This window comes from Erpetoichthys calabaricus, chromosome 14 (genome assembly GCF_900747795.2).
Source record: "Erpetoichthys calabaricus chromosome 14, fErpCal1.3, whole genome shotgun sequence".
Classification (NCBI taxonomy): Eukaryota; Metazoa; Chordata; class Cladistia; order Polypteriformes; family Polypteridae; genus Erpetoichthys; species Erpetoichthys calabaricus.
In genome coordinates, this window is record NC_041407.2 from 20,215,526 (window position 1) to 20,233,313 (window position 17,788).

The window sequence follows — 17,788 nt, forward strand, 5'->3', positions numbered from 1 at the left end:
ATTGTAATATATTACATAAAATGTCCTCCTACAGAATCCATCCATCGACTAGCCAGCAATTGAAAAGTGTATTATCATTATTTATTGCATTGTACATTTATGCACTCCCCCGACCCACGATATAAAACACACACACACACACACACACACACACACACACACAGAAGAAATGAACACCTTTTGTGACCAGACATTAAATAAACTTTGGAGATCCAAGACCAAAGCTGCAGAAATGTGGAATGACTAAACATAGAAGACGAAACACTAAACAGCAGGAGGCAGAGGCGGCCTAAGGGGTGTGCGGGGCCTAGGGCTGACCAACCTCACGTGGGGCTGGTTACGTCAAACGCTGTTACCGGTAGGTGTGGACTGTATAAACTTGCGCGCAAATTTAATAAAAATAATGTTAAAATAAACTGGATTTTCTTGTTACAGTATTCAGCTAAATTTTTGCAAGATAACACGCGGACTTTATCAAAATATAACGATATAATCTTGTAGCAGGGCTACATGATAACAAGTATATGTTTTTTTGTCTGTGCTGAGTACGTTTTGTTTTCATTGTCCTGTATGCTATACTATATGTCTGTATCAGTAAATGTTGTCCCCATAAGTTAAAAGGGGAAGGATGATGAAGGGAGACCGCAACCCCAAGATGGAAATTACCTGTTGAATCCACCAGTTACACCCGGGACATTCTGTATTTAAACCAGAGGAGCGAAAGGCAAAGGAGGGAGGAGAAGAGAGAGAGAATAATTTACGCATCCATATTTCTACTCATCGTACAAGTCCATTACTTGCTTCTTAAGCATCTGGATCATTATCACGACTGCCAGCACCGAGAAACCCTGGGGTTTGGATATTTTTCAACCATTGCCGAAGACACTTACGGTGAGATCGTTTTTTGTAATGTCGGAAGGAAGCAAAATTATCAAATCAGTCAATATTCAACTATTTGGACTCATTTATTACTTTCATTCCAATTGCCGTTTATCATTCATCAGTGCGTGTGTTTCGTGTTTAGTCATTTATTATTTTGGGTATTCGTGTTTTCGTATAATTAATAATTATGCACTGGTGTCATTGGGATAGTGGTGGTTTGTGTGCACATATATATAATTGAATATTCGTCTGTCTTTGTGTGTATTTATATTTATCATTGTCAATATATCCGTATTTGGTTTTACATTTCTTTCTACTGTTGACTTGTTATTTCATCGTGTCAGGACAATCTGTAAGGATGGCTTGTTATCGTCTTGAGAGTCTTCAGGCTAGTTCAAGGAAATAGTCTTGGTAGTATAGTAGCCAGTCTGGGTAAGGGATCGGCCGTTACAATCTATTAAAAAGGTGCAATTCATAATTCATGACAATACCACAACAGTGCGAAATGCGATGCAGTGTCATGCGGAAATTAGCAATCAATTCAATCAATCAATCGATTCAATTTTATTTGTCATTCAGCAGAACATCCAAGATGTGCTGCAGAACGAAAATACGATGCACAGGACATTAATAAAAACACATAGTTAAAATCAGCCTACAATAAAATACTAAAATGCTTCATTTAAAAGACGAACGGCAGTAGGAAAAAAACTGTTTTTAAACCTGGTAGTTCTACATTTCAGGGCCTCTTCTAGAAAAGTACCCAAAATGCAAGAATACTCCGAGTCTTGATATGCAGGATGTCATAGTCATAACTCATGTTGATGTCATGCCGGCCAGTTAGCATTAGCGATACATGTTTCTGTGTATTAATATTCAGACATGTTTATGGCCTATAAAATAAAATGTGAGTTTCAGCGTTTCGACAGGAAGTGTGAAATTAACGTAGAGGTATCATCATGAAGTCTCTTACTGGTTTCCAGGTTCAGAGATGACAATCAACTTTTCTTGCCTTCCGACTGGAAAAGTCATTGGTGACATCTTCGTAGTCTAATCTGAATGCAACGTAACCCAGCGACTAATGGGCTATACCTATTTTAGGAAGGGGTTATACTGGTGACAGGTACGGAATTTGACCAGAACCAGAACAGAGATTTGAAAAGGTTCCTCTTAGAAGCATCCCAAATATATATATATATTTATATATATATATATATATATATATATATAAAATATATTCATTGCATTCATAGTCTGAGTCTCGACGACCTGAATTGTGTGGGTAGTTACCTACCAGGTAACGCTTGTGGTTGGTCTGCCATTTGGCAAACTTCCACCATGGTGCCCTTTTTCAGTTGCGAGAAGCAGATCATGGAATGTTGCACAGTTTACTGTCAAATAAAGCAAAGAGTACGTGACACGTGTTTCGCCCTCATTTGGGCTCATCAGGCATACGCACTCTACTGCTCCCCTCTCAGGGAATCAAACCTCGGACGTCAGCGTCAGAGATGAAGTCCCTTTACACTGTGCCACGGTGTGTAGTTCGTTTATTTGACAGCCTGTAGGTCTGGAGTAATTGCATTCATAGTCTGAGTCTCGACGACTATGGCGTTTATTTGACAGTAAACTATGCAACACACACATTTTATATATATATAATATATATATATATATATATATATATATATATATATATATTCACGGCATTCGCAGTCTGTGTCACAATCTGATTGTATGGGTGGTTACCTACCAGGTAACGCTTTGTGGTTGGCCAGCAATCTGCTAACATCCGCCACGGTGCCCTCAGTTTGTGAAGAGCAGATCATAGAATGGTTGAAATAGTTTACTGTCAAATAAATGCAAAGAGTACACGACACGTGTTTCGCCCTCATTCTGGGCTCATCAGGTGTACACACTCCACTGCACTCCCTCTCGGGAATCGAACCTCGGACGTCAGCGCCAGAGGCGATGCCCCTAACGTTGCGCCACGGCGTGTGGTTCATTTATTTGACAGCATGTAGATCGGGGTAATTACATTCACGGCATTCGTAGTCTGTGTCACAATCTGATTGTATGGGTGGTTACCTACCAGGTAACGCTTGTGGTTGGCCAGCAATCTGCTAACATCCGCCACGGTGCCCTCAGTTTGTGAGGAGGTCCGATTCCCGAGAGGGAGTGCAGTGGAGTGTGTACACCTGATGAGCCCAGAATGAGGGCGAAACACGTGTCATGTACTCTTTGCATTTATTTGACAGTAAACTATTTCAACTATATACACAATGGAATATATAACTTGACAATTCCGCTCGAACGGGATACGAGGATCTCAAAAGTGGGGGCCCCCTCAGGTGCAGAGCCTGGGGCAGTCACCCCCACTTGCCACCCCCAAACGTCGCTCTTGGCAGGAGGCAAACCTTTCTGAAAATGACAAACCAAAGCGTGCAGTTCCTCCCTGAGTTGATTTTGAGATGAGTTTTCTTTTAAATGTCATTTCAAGTTCAGACGAAGAACATCCAAAGCTTCTTATTCACAATTTTAGGAAGGAGTTATACTGGCGACCCTTTTCAGGCAATGAAGGTGGACTATGGTATGTTTTCAAAGACGTACATGTACGGAATTTGACCAGAACAGAGATTTGAAAAGGTTCCTCTTAGAAGCATCTCAACACTAAGATGTTCCAGCGGTGTGAAGCCATAACTGAGGATGAAGAGAAATGGGCAATGAAATAAAATGAACTGCTAGAATAAAACAAAGTAAATAATTCGACACTAGTGGAAGTGATGACGCTGAGCCTTTGTAATCCTTATTATTCTGCATATGCCCATCTCTTCTGGAAACAGTTCCTTTTAATTTATAGAAATGATTTGGTTAGGAATATAAATAACAAGTCGGTTCAGTCTGCAGATGATACCAAGAGAGGTGGATGAGCAGATAATCTCGAATATGTTGAGTCATTTCAGAGGGACTTCAGAGGATTGGGCAGATTTGTGGCAGATGACATTTAATGATAGTAAATGTAAATGATGACATATAGGAAGTAGAAACATTCAATCTGGATACACAGTGGGAGATCTAAAAATTGAGAGTACCCCTTTATGAGAAGGAGTCGTAGCGGACTCTACGATATCAACGACCAGACAGTGTTCAGAAGCCATTAAGAAGGCTAACAGAATGTCAGGTTATAAAGCGCCTTGATGTGTGCAGTACAAGTCCAAGGAGGTTCTGCTCAACCTTTATAATATACTGGTGAGGCCTCTTCTGGAGTCCTGTGTGCAGTTTTGGTCTCCAGGCCACAAAAAGAACATAGCAGCATTAGAAAAGGTCCAGAGAAGAGCAACTAGGCTGATTCTAGGGCTACAGAGGATGAGTTATGAGGAAAGATTAAAAGAGTTGAGCCTTCAGGAGATGAAGAGGAGACCTGACTGAAGTGTTTAAAATGATGAAGGGTGTTAGACCAGTGGATCAAGATGGTGACTTTAAAGTGAGTTCATCAAGAACACGGGGACACTGTGTGAAATTTACTCTTAACAAGTTTCCAACTAACGTTAGGAAGTTTTTCTTCCCACCGAGAACACAGACACGTGGAATAAGTGACCAAGCAGTGTGGTAGACAGTAAGACATTAGAGACTTTCAAAACTCAACTGTCGACTTTAATTGGGCTGAATGGCCCGTTCTCGACCAGATTGTTTGAATGTTTTAGAAACAAAGAACTGAGTAAATCGTAACGCCTCACTCCATCAACAACAAGCCATGCTTGGGACAGTGGGAAGAAACTCAAATTCTAACTCGAACTCTGACTCTTCGTACTGTGGGACAAATGAGCTTCCTTCTAGCTTACGTCAGAGAATTCCAAAGCTTTTAACTAAAAATTATAAAAAGAACCCCCTTTATTGGAGAATGCACTATGAATATTATTTTGTTAATGTCACTGGATACTTTTTATAATGCAGAAATGTCCTGCAGGTGGACCCCATTAGGTAAAACAGCAGCATTATACAGTATACTTTGATCAACTGAATTACAGAACATTAGGGCTGCTGATTAATTGCTGGTAACGTGTGTGATTAATGCATTAAAAATTTATATGAATACATTTTTTAATGCATCAATTTAATCTGACAACACATCACACGTTGCAGTGCCAAATTAATCCAAGTCTATTAATAGTAATAGAGGGTCACGGCTACAAAGGAATTCCAACCCATCTCGTCCAGCAGAACCTGCTCACAGCCATAATACTCTCACTGACTGCCTGAGCTGCATCTGCTTCTCTTCCCTCGACTAGTGATGGCTTCTTTTCAGTGAATCACACAAGTCGATTTGTGGAGCTCAACGGGACTAGTGTTAAAGTGTGTGCGTGTGTGTCCAGGGTGCAGCTGCCCACTGGTGGACATGTAAAGTGCATGCGCAAGAACCGCCAGACTCGCCTAATGATTGTCGTTCCTTTGATTTGTGAATGAGTAAGAACCCGAGAATCAGTGCAACGATTCTCGCTCATTACGAGTGGCACAATTATCATTTACTTGTGACTCTGTGATGTAATGTCTTATTTTAATTAAACATCCTAAATGTGATGTCGTACTTCGTAGGTAATGAATATAAAATAACAAACAGTAATAATTATATATTTATTTACAGGCATACCTACATATATATATATATATATATATGAAACTAATGTACAATTTATTAAATTATATATTTGTGATGTGATTCCCCTCCCCATCGAGAAACTACAGTATAAGCTATCTCTAAAAATGAATCAATTTGCATAAATTGGTATTTCAGTGGTGTGTTCTGCTCCTGCTGTGTTCAATGCTTGCATGGACTTGGTGTTGGGCAGGGTCAGGGTCATGGGGTCCAGCAGCAGTGGGGCATTTGTTGGTAAAGACAGATTCACGGATCTTGACTTTGCTGACGATGTTGTGATCTTTGTGGAGTCAATGGAGGCTCTGATCAGGGCTCTTGAGAGACTGAGTGAGGAGTCTGAGTGTCCTGATAAAAAACCAAGATCCAGGCCCTTAGTGACCTCTTGGGCACGGCCATCAGCAGTGTGTGTGTTTGCAGAGGGAGTGTCGACCTCATCGAGAGGTTTACTTACCTCAGCAGTGACATTCATGTCTCTGGTGACTCTTTCTATGAAGTCAATAGACGGATTGGGAGAGCGTGGGGGGGTCATGAGGTCTCTGGAAAGGGGTGTATGGCACTCCCGATATCTATGCAAAAGGATGAAGGTCCAAGTCTTTAGAGTCCCGGTGCTTCCTGTCTTGCTATATGGTTGTGAGACATAGACGCTATCCAGTGACCTGATACGAAGACTGGACTCCTTCAGTACTGTGTCTCTCCGGAGCATCCATGGGTACTGCTGGTTTGACTTTGTGTTGCTCATGGAGTCCCTAATGAAGCACATTACCTGCATTGTGAGGGAGCGTCAGTTATGGCAGTACGGTCATATGGTTGCGATTACCCGAGGATGATCCAGCTCACAGGATCCTCATTGTTGAGGGCCCGAGTGGCTGGACCAGGCCAAGGGGATGCCCACTTAACACCTGGCTGCGGCAGATAGACGGTTGTTTCTAGAGGGTGGGACTGGACTGTGTGTCTGCCAGGGGGGTTGCCAACCAGGATCCTGAGCTGTTTTGTTGTGTGTTGGGTGCAGCAACGTGCTGTACCAGTGTATGCTCCCCAACCTGACTTGACCTGGTATTTCAAAAGAATCAGTTTGGTAAATTAAATCGAAATGCCCATCACTAACCGCGACTGGCCTATACTGAATTTTCGCAGTGCTTTTATAATCTTGTCCTGCTGTCATCTGACAAGGGACCTAGTGACCCATTCGTCTATCATGCGTGCATGCATTCCTTTATGTAAGTGAGCATTATTTTAAAAATAATAAAAATAACATTAGGACTACCCATAACAAATTTGATCCCAACCCTACTATGAAATTCTACTATATATATATATATATATATATATAATATAAAGAGAGAGAGAGAGAGAAGAATCCTTGAACAGCCAGTGTAAATAAACTGGTGTGTTGAAGCAATTAGCTAAAAAAAAATAGAAAATCTATAATGTGTTATTTTCATCTTCATATCATTTTAAAGACAGCATTATTGATTAAATAATTAAAGTGACACACTAATTTGCACTAATTTGGACTTTGTGCTGTTGACTGATTGGCGTTTCACTATTTTATCCAATTGTTTCTGCTAAACAAAACTACTAAATAAACTAAATGGAATCATTTAATATGCTTAAGAAAGTGTTTATTAAAGCATTTTTGTATTTAAAAGTAAATCAGAGTTATGTCTGTTTCATAGAAAAATATTAATATGCCGTAAGAAGTCAAGCAAAATGATTCCTTTTATTGGCTACCTAGAAAGATCACAATATGCCATATTACATCTGAAGCCTGAGTTGCCTCGAAAGCCTGCATATTGTAATCTTTTTAGTTAGCCAATAAATGGGGTCATTTTGCTTAACTTCTCACCACATCCATAATGGCCAACACGGTACAACAGCCTGGGACTATGCCATAAGGAAATACAAATACAGGTGCTGGTCATAAAATTAGAATATCATGACAAAGTTGATTTATTTCAGTAATTCCATTCAAAAAGTGAAACTTGTATATTAGATTCATTCATTACACACAGACTGATGTTTAATCAAATGTTTATTTCCTTTAATGTTGATGCTTATAACTGACAACTAATGAAAGTCCCAAATTCAGTATCTCGGAAAATTAGAATATTGTGAAAAGGTTCAATATTGAAGACACCTGGTGCCACACTCTAATCAGCTAATTAACTCAAAAGCCTTTAAATGGTCTCTCAGTCTAGTTCTGTAGCCTTACACCATCATGGAGAAGACTGATGGACTTGACAGTTGTCCAAAAGACGACCATTGACACCTTGCACAAGGAGGGCAAGACACAAAAGGTCATTGCTAAAGAGGCTGGCTGTTCACAGAGCTCTGTGTCCAAGCACATTAATAGAGAGGCGAAGGGAAGGACAAGATGTGGTAGAAAAAAGTGGACAAGCAATAGGGATAACCGCACCCTGGAGAGGATTGTGAAACAAAACCCATTCAAAAATGTGGGGGAGATTCACAAAGAGTGGACTGCAGCTGGAGTCAGTGCTTCAAGAACCACCACGCACAGACGTATGCAAGACATGGGTTTCAGCTGTCGCATTCCTTGTGTCAAGCCACTCCTGAACAAGAGACAGCGTCAGAAGCGTCTCGCCTGGGCTAAAGACAAAAAGGACTGGACTGCTGCTGAGTGGTCCAAAGTTATGTTCTCTGATGAAAGTAAATTTTGCATTTCCTTTGGAAATCAAGGTCCTGGAGTCTGGAGGAAGAGAGGAGAGGCACAGAATCCACGTTGCGTGAGGTCCAGTGTAAAGTTTCCACAGTCAGTGATGGTTTGGCGTGCCATGTCATCTGCTGGTGTTGGTCCATTGTGTTTTCTGAGATCCAAGGTCAACACATCCATCTACCAGGAAGTTTTAGAGCACTTCCTGCTGCTGACGAACTTTATGGAGATGCAGATTTCATTTTCCAACAGGACCTGGCACCTGCACACAGTGCCAAAGCTACCAGTACCTGGTTTAAGGACCATGGTATCCCTGTTCTTGATTGGCCAGCAAACTCGCCTGACCTTAACCCCATAGAAAATCTATGGGGTATTGTGAAGAGGAAGATGCAATACGCCAGACCCAACAATTCAGAAGAGCTGAAGGCCACTATCGGAGCAACATGGACTCTCCTAACACCTGAGCAGTGCCACAGACTGATCGACTCCATGCCACGCCACATTGCTGCAGTAATCCAGGCCAAAGGAGCCCCAACTAAATATTGAGTGCTGTACATGCTCATACTTTTCATGTTCATACCTTTCAGTTGGCCAACATTTCTAAAAATCCTTTTTTTGCATTGGTCTTAATTGATATTCTAATTTTCCGAGATACTGAATTTGGGACTTTCATTAGTTTTCAGTTATAATCATCAACATTAAAAGAAATAAACATTTGAAATACATCAGTCTGTGTGTAATGAATGAATCTAATATACAAGTTTCACTTTTTGAATGGAATTACTGAAATAAATCAACTTTGTCATGATATTCTAATTTTATGACCAGCACCTGTAAAGTTTTGATTAATACACAGTGCTTTTCAATTAAAAATTTTAATTGTGCGATTATTTGCCATCACATTTTTTAACCGATCAGCAGCCCTACTAAACATGTCCTGTTTCTGTGAAACTCGAGTTTGTGTACCACTCACTGGGGTTGTCTATGAGAAGGACAGTTACATAACTTGATGGCATCGAGGGTCACAAAATGCCACCAGCCTTGCCTCATAGACTGTGCACTTTCTTTCATGGTCGCTTCCATATCCACGTTATGTAAATATGCAATTCTTGTTGCCCACACACTTCTTGCAATGCAAAATATTTGCGATTCAGCTACAACTGTTTGATTTATACAGTTGGATCATGAGGGGCCTATTGAGGTCATGAAGACATCTAGTTAGGATGTGTCATGGGGGCCCATCCATGGCATGTATGGTGCAATGGGAGAAGACCCAGGACGTAGTGGAGCGAGATGGGTCCAGCTGCAGACCTCCACAGCTCGGCGATTCAGTAGCTCCGTCGGACAGCCAATTGGATTGCAGGTTTTTGTCACTTGGTTTATGTGACTTGAGTCAGATAACACTCCATCATTCCTAATCTTAATCAAAGTGTAACCAGGTGTTATCACGGATGTATAACATAAAGCGACCATCTCTTCAGTGGAGTGGAGGTCTGCAGCTAGAGTCTATTGAGCGTAGCAGTTACATCTGTTCGATTGACCGGGAGGATCGAGGGGAAAGTCTAGTTTCTCCTGCTAGGCCTCACCAGGACAAAGTGCAGAAGATGAGCCGAGACTCACATTTCATGTCAAAGGCATGTGGTGGACTGGGACTGTAAAAAGAGAAAAAAAATATTTGTACAATACTGAACAACATTAACAGAGAGCTGAGAGATCAAAGGAATGCAACTTCTCATGAAGCGTTTGCCACAGTATTGCTGAAAGACACAGATTCAATGCCAGCAAGAGGGATCAGATGCTCTCGCGGCAGGGGAAAAGAATTTCTTCATGTGTCTGCAGTTGATTAAAAAGAGTTTTTAAAAGAACGATAGCTCAGAGCAGCCATCCAGACGTGCACAGGACAGGCTGCAAGACAGCATTGCCCAGGGTGACAAATGGTGCTACACCTTTGGGACTGAGTGGCAAGGGTCGAATATTCCCACTGCTTAACAGAGGGACGTGAACCTTACTAGACCATAGACGTCCACTGAACATCCATCATCCAAGGCAGAGGTTTCTTCATCCAGACTGCTCCACAGAATAATCCCATGGTACCTTCCCGCCCAGTACAGAGGAGGTTCATTGATAATTTTATGGAATTTGAGAGACTAATGAAAGGGAAACATATGCTCCTCATTGCCTATTCTACATGATTTAATTCTATTTTCTTATTGCTGCTCTAATTGTTTCCATAACAAGTTTGACTTGAAATATGCCATGCCAGATCTCCTCCATGAAAGCAATATAAAAATACATAAAGCGTCATTCTGGTATGCACATCATGGAGATTTCGGAGGGAGTGTCATCTTAAATTAATCTTGCAAAACGCAAACAAAGGAGCCTATCGGCACTGAGCACTCACATCTTGTTTTCCTTTCTTTTTTGCTTAATTGCTTTAAAATGGAAATTTTTTTTGGAAATAAAAGAAAATTCAAACAAGAGCCAAGATCATCCTGTTCATCCGATCGGGGAAATAACTTGTGTTGGGGGATCGGTGTCGCGTCTGTTGGGCAAATAAAAGAAGAAAATGGCTAAACATATTCAAGCTGGAGTGAGCCATCTCAAGGTGAATGTGAAACAGCAAACTCATCCATAGATGACATCGCACAGACCGACCGCGTCTCTGCGTTAAGATTAAGAGAGATTTTGAAATTTCAAAAGTTTGTGCGACATGCACTATTCGAGATATGGTAACAAAAAAACAGCGAGGTGCCAAAGGGAAGTCGTCTCCTCTACCCAGCGTGGCTCTGCTTGTACTTGACCGAGTTGTGCTGGTGATATCGGAAGAGTAAAAGAGGAAACTATACAGACCACACAAGACAAAATCACATCTTTTTGGGTAGATTTTAAACAGTAAGTTACTCGGTAGTACGGATCGCACAGAACGTTTCTTCGTTTTGACAGAGACGATTTTAAAAATTTGCCAATAACTTGGACTGCACGCTCTAGTCAAGATATGGCAATGACAGTTAAGATTTCCTTGAAGAACAAGCATGCCAAATTTCAGTAAGATTGACCCAGTGGGAAAAACCAGTTGTTTTGTGCAGACAGACAGACATGAAGATCTCAGGAGGTGCTCTTCGCATTGGCGAAATGGCTGAACTGCATTGTGGTTTAGTCACCTGAGCAACAAATGGAGTTTGTTTGACCTTCTGTCATTGTTGGTGTTACGTCACCTACACTTAAAGATTTGGTTTTGCGTATGGGGGGTCTTTTTCTAAGGGAGTTTTCATCAGCACCTGCACTTCAGAAGAGAACATCCACCTGAAGCTAAGCATCTTTGGGCCCAGCCAGCAACTTGGATGGGAGAGAAGCTAGGACAGGGGTGGGCAGCGTCGGTGCTGGAGGGCTGCAGTGGCTACAGGTTTTTCTTCCAGCCCAGTTTCAATTAATTTGCTGAGGAAGCTCTTATTGGTCAAGTGACATTTTGAGGCTTCGTTTTGGTGGTCTCGCTTGTTAAGGTTCCCCACCCTTAATTGCTTATTTCAGTCTTAAACAACTGCATTCACCATTTTAATGGCTCCTTATTTGCAATTAGATGTAAGCGCATCTCTCCATCGCACTTGTTTCCATTTACATCTGTGTGTGTTTGATTTCATAAAACACTTAATAGAAAAATGGGACAGGCTGAAAATTCAAATCCTTTGGATGATATCCTTGGAAAGGAAGAAATTCTGCAATCTAAAAATCTTACAGGAAATGAAATGAGGTCTGAGACTGGCAAGACGTAGTTCCTAATTAAGCAACTGGGTTGGAATGAAAACCTGCAGCCACTCCGGCCCTCCAGGGTCGACATTGCCCACCTCTGATCTAGGAAAAGCTTGGGCTGCTGCTGGAAAAGGTGTTGGTGAGGCCAGCAGGGGGCACTAAACCTGTGGTCTGTGTTTGGATCCCAAAGCCCCAGTGCAGTGAAAATGGCACCTTCCTTCAGATGAGACATAAAACCGAGGTCCTGACTCTCTGTGGTCATCAAAGATCCCTGGGCGGCCTACGTAAAGAGTCGGGGGTATCTCAATGTCCAGGCTAAATTGCCCTCCATGGCCTGGTCATTCAGGTCCCACTAATCATCCCCTGTTCTCTAATTGGCTATCATTCACCACCTAACAGCTGTTAAATGCCCCTTCACCACATCTGCCAGGGGGACAAGGGTGGGAAGCCCAGTATCTCCCCCTGGACGCTAGATGGCAGCCTCCCTGGGTTGCAGCGGTGCCTCAGACTCCCCCAGGGCTTCATGGGGGTTGGAGTTCTGTGCAACTCTGTGGGGTTCCGCAGGTGCCGCCAGGAGCTGCTGGCCCATTTTGGGCACTGGTTTCGCCTTACCCGGAAGTGCAGCCGGATGTCGCCAATCAAGCGCCTGGAGCACTTCCAGGTGCCTAGTAAAAAGGAGCCAGCGACCATAGGCGGGTGGAGGAGGACAAGGTTGCCTGGGCGGACTGATGGTGCCAGAGAGAGAGAGAGAAGAAGGAGTGCTTTGCTTTACTTGTGTGCTTAGTGCCTGGGACTGTGTTGTGCCTGTGGGTACGGGGAAGGCGTAGCCCACAGACGAAGAAAAGTAAAAGTTAGTTTATTTTACATGTGTCTCCCGTGTCCAATCTGTGTCAGGTCGGGCGCTATATAGCGCCTTTTCTTACACCGCTCATGAGTGGTGAACGTACGGGCATAAAAATGGCTGCCATCGCATCCTCCAGGTGGAAGCTACACATTAGGGGTGGCTGAAGTGGCTCAACACTCACTGTGTAAAGCGCTATATATAAATGTAAGGAATTATTATTTTTATGGTGAACCTTTGAGGATGTTTGTCCACTTCAGTGGAGTCATTCAGGTTTTGAAATGGGTGAGAGGAGTGTGAATATTTTCTTACAATTTGGATGTTATTTTTCGATTTTACGTTCTCGAGATATCTTCTGCTCCCCCCACTTCTTTTGGCTCGGTGGAGACTGATGGGGTCCTGATATGGCATTTTTTTTTGTGACGCCGTGTCTGCTTTTCATATCTTGCATGGGACGGTAATATTTGCATTCAAAATGTTGTCAAAAATAAAAAAAAAAGCGCAGATGCAGCTTTCATCAGCTTTCCACTAACCTCGCATTTGCGGATTTTTTCCCCCCCATAAAAGGAGTTTGGTGACAGTGGTCTTATTCTGCATCGTCCATCTGCTTTTTCAGAAACCTGGTGTGGTGCGTTTTGAGATCTGACCTTAAACAGAGGCAGACAAGTGGAAGTTTTGATAGATGAGATAAACTTTAATTCCATGTGGAAGTTCCCTCTCCCTTGAACCACAGTCTGAAAGTCGCTTGTATGACCCTGTAACTGTGGAGGCCATGAGCGGCGAGTGTGTGTTTGAGATGTGCGAAGGAACACCAGAGTATCACACAGACACCGAGAGGACATGCAGACTCCACACTAATGGCCACCAGCTGTGAGATTTCAACCTAACCTAAGACCCACGAGGGAGCAGCTGTCCTCGAACATCGCATTGTGACAGCAGTGAATTCAGATTACGGGGGGCACAGTGGTAGCGCTGCTGCCTCTCAATAATGAGTCCAGGGTCTTCATGTTCTCCGGTTTCCTCCCACAGTCCATGCAAGTTTGGAGGACTAGAGATACTAAATTGGCTCAGGTGTGTGGTTGAAGTGTGTGTGGTGTGCGTGTGTGTGTTCACCCTGTGATGGACTGGCACCCTGTTCAGGGTGTGCCCCTGTGTTTTGCCCTATGGTAGCTGGGATAGGCTCTGGCACCCCCTGTAACCCTTTTCAGGACTAAGGGAGATAGAAAATGACTGACGCTGCTATTGAATGGTGGTCTTGTAACAAGGAGGCCGGGGTTCCCATCCCAGGTCCTCCCTACGTCGCCATAGGTTTCCTCCTACAACCCAAAGATGAGCAGGTTAGGTGAATTAGGGATACTAAATTGGCCCGTGTGTGTGTGTTCACCTTCAGATGGAATGGCTGGCACCCTGTCCAGGGTTTGTTGCTGTCTTGCCCCCTGTGCTAGCTGGGATAGACTCCAGCACCCCCCACCAGAGACCCTGTTCAGGGCTAAGGGGGTTAGAAAATGACTGACTAGGCTATTTGATGGGGGTCTCATAACAAGGAGACCAGGGTTCCCATCCAAAGTCCTCCCCGTGTCTCCGTGGTTTTCCTCCCACAATCCAAGGACCTGCCAGTTAGGTGGATTAGTGATACCGACTTGGCTCCTGACGTATGTGTTTATCTTGTGATGGACTGGCACCTTGCCCACCTTGCACCCCCCCCATGATCCTGTTTAGGACTAAGTGGGTTAGAAAATGACTGACTCTGCTATTTAATGGAAGTCTTGCAACAAGGAGACCAGAGTTTCCATCCCAAGTCCTACCCGTGTCTCCGTGGTTTTCCTCCCACAATCCAAGGACCTGCCGGTTAGGTGGATTAGTGATACCAACTTGGCTCCTGCCGCATGTGTGTGTGGGCATTCATTTTGTAATGGACTGGCAACCTGTGCGGGGTTTGGTCCTGCCTTGTCCCCTGTGCTAGCTGGGATAGACTCCAGCACTCCTCACCCAAGACCCTGTTCAGGATTAAGTGGGTTAGAAAATGATTAACTGCTATTGAATGGTGGTCTCGTAACAATGAGGCTGGGGTTCCCATCCCAGGTACTCCCTACGTGTTCTCCGTGGGTCTTCTCCTACAATCCAAAGACGAGCAGGTTAGGTGGATTAGTGATACCGACTTGGCTCCTGACGTATGTATTTATCTTGTGATGGACTGGCACCTTGCCCACTATGCTAGCAGGGATAGGCTCCGACACCCCCCATGATCCTGTTCAGGACTAAGTGGGTTAGAAAATGACTGACTCTGCTATTTAATGGAGGTCTTGCGACAAGACCACCAGGGTTTCCATTACAGGTCCTCCCTGTGTCTGCGTGGGTTTCCTCTCACACGGTTAGGTGGATTAGTGATAATAATGGGCCCGTGTGTGTTGCTTGGCCCTTTATGGACTGGTGCCCTGTCCAGGGTTTGTTCCTGCCTTGCCAGCCCCTATGCTAGCTGGGATAGACTCCAGCACCCCCAACCTGAGACCCTGATCAGGACTAAGGGGGTTAAAAAAATGACTGAATCTACTATTTAATGGTGGTCTCATAACAAGGAGGCCGGGGTTCCCACCTCAGGTCCTCCCCGTGTCTGTGTGGGTTTCATCCCACAATCCAAAGACGAGCAGATTAGGTGGATTAGTGTTATCGACTTGGCTCCTGCTGTGTGTTCATCTTGTGATGTACTGGCACCTTGCCCTCTATGCTAGCAGAGATAGGCTCCGACACCCGCCATGATCCTGTTCAGGACTAAGCAGGTTAGAAAACGAATAAGAAAATAAAGATGGCGCTGAATGGCACAGCAGCTCCAGGAAAAGCAATAGGGCAAGTGCTGCGGTGGAGGCCGGCGGAGGAGACCCTCGTGGAAGAGCAAATGCCAAGTGCTGCTGGAGGAGCATCTGCTGTAAAGCAGGCGACCATATTTAAGAAGTGTCTGTCTGACTGAATCACCTGACAGCTCTTTTATTTTGGCTCCTTTTTAAAAGAACAAAGTGAATCTCTCAAAGGGGTCAATATTTTTATTTTATAATCCCCTTTCTTCTTTTGCTGCGAGTTTTTTATTTTTTTTTTTTTATATGTTAGTATTTCTTTCCTTTCATAGTTTTATGACATCTGTATTTAACGCTCAAAGTCTGGGGGCCATCTGATGTTACTTAGGGTATGTGTTGTGAAAGAACTAGATGTGCCATTCATGAGGGGATATCAGCCCACCGTTATTATTTGCTGGGGTCTCCCCAGAAGAAGGCACTATAAAAAAAAAAGAAAAAATGAAAATGAACAAAAGTAGAGTGGTTACATAAAATGACCCTCCCACGTGTTCCGCCGTGGAAGGCAGAGATGGGCAGAAAGATGAGAGCAACAACGACGGGGTCTCAGTTTTTAGATGTGATCAGGCTGTAAAGTATACGTGCAGCTGGGCTCACTTATGAAAGGAGCAAAACTCGGAATTAAAACACAAGCCGAGGCTCTGCCAGATGTAAATGCAAACGCCACTCTACGTTAACCTTCAAAATAAAAAGAGGAAACGTTCTGGTCATTTTCAAAGCCAATGCATTCCATTCACAAACGAGGCGGTCTGAAAGGACAGCCTGTGGCCTCCAGAGTGACATCTCGGCAGGGAATCTTTTTAACAAGCGGCTCAGAGTGTCCCAAGTGAGAAGTGGTCGGCTCTCAAGGAGAGACTTTTAACTCCTAATTACGTTAAGCTGGGACCAGCAGGCAAGTTCAGCTCCTAATCAACAAAACGCATTGGCTGCCATGACCTCGTCACCTTCTGCGCCACCGTATCCGTGTGTCACAATGACGCGACAGCATCCCTCCGTTTGTTTCTGCCATAGACGCCAACGCTTGTCACATAAAACATTCGGAGCCAAATTCATTGTAAACTTTTTGACATTTTGGTATTAAACTTCCACACAGTAACAGTATGCGTGCCATCATTAGGGGTACGCGTCAAAACTCCAGCAACAATAGTCACTGCAAGCAGACAAGCAAACCGAAAATGTCTTCCTGCCTCAAGGAAATAAGCAGCAGTTGGCACAAGGCCACCTCAGGAATGAGAAAGACACGTTTTCTTAAATCGAACCACTGCTGCTTTAAAGTGGTCGCATACGTAATGTGCTGGTGTGGGAAACAAATATCTGAATTCGACATGAATATTGATTTGGGTTTGCCAAAGACCTAGATAAAAAATCTTGATGGGAACTGAGGGGGCTGCACTAGCTTAGGGGGCATAATTGTGGAGGTGATGATTACGCACAGCTGGCTATCAGAAGATGACATCTGTGGAATCGAGCACATCCCAATGAGTCCGCAATAACATTACTAGTGCTTTAAACTCCGGTGTGCACAAGAAGAAAAAAATATGCATAAATACGAGCAAATGTCGAAACGTAGATGGCTGGCACTGCTAGACGGTGTATGTGTGTCTCGGTAGCCCTGGGTTTGTGATCAGCGCCGCAGCTACAAATCACAACTAGCTGAGTGTTACCAGCATGAGGGAGGGCTTGCAGAAATGTGTGCTGCCACTGTATTTTAGGAGATAGATAGATATGAAAGGAACTGTATGAAAGGGAGAGATTTAGCATAGTTGGCAGGATAGATGGATAGGTACATATGAAAGGCACTAAATGATAGATAGGTGTGAAAGGCACTCGATATGTTAGATAATTTAGCGTAGTTGGCAGGATTATATAGATATGAAAGGCACTATATATAATAGATTGATTGACAGATGTGGAAGGCAATATGTGATGGATAGATAATTTAGCATAATTGGCAGGATTGCATAGATAGATAGATAGATAGATAGAGATGAAAGGCACTATGTGATAGAAAATTTAGCGTAGTTGGCAGGATTACATAGATGGATATATAGATATGAAAGGCACTATATGATAGATTGACAGATGTGAAAAGCACCATATGGTGGATAGATAGATAATTTAGTGTAGATGTTAGGATTAAATAGATTGAT

At 43.3% G+C, this 17,788-nt stretch overlaps 1 protein-coding gene across 2 annotated transcripts in view; it reads left to right on the forward strand.

Annotated features, from left to right (window-relative positions):
• The window catches only part of ntn1a (netrin 1a), a 259,741-nt gene that overhangs the window by 207,585 nt on the left and 34,368 nt on the right, over positions 1-17,788 (forward strand). The window lies entirely within an intron of this gene.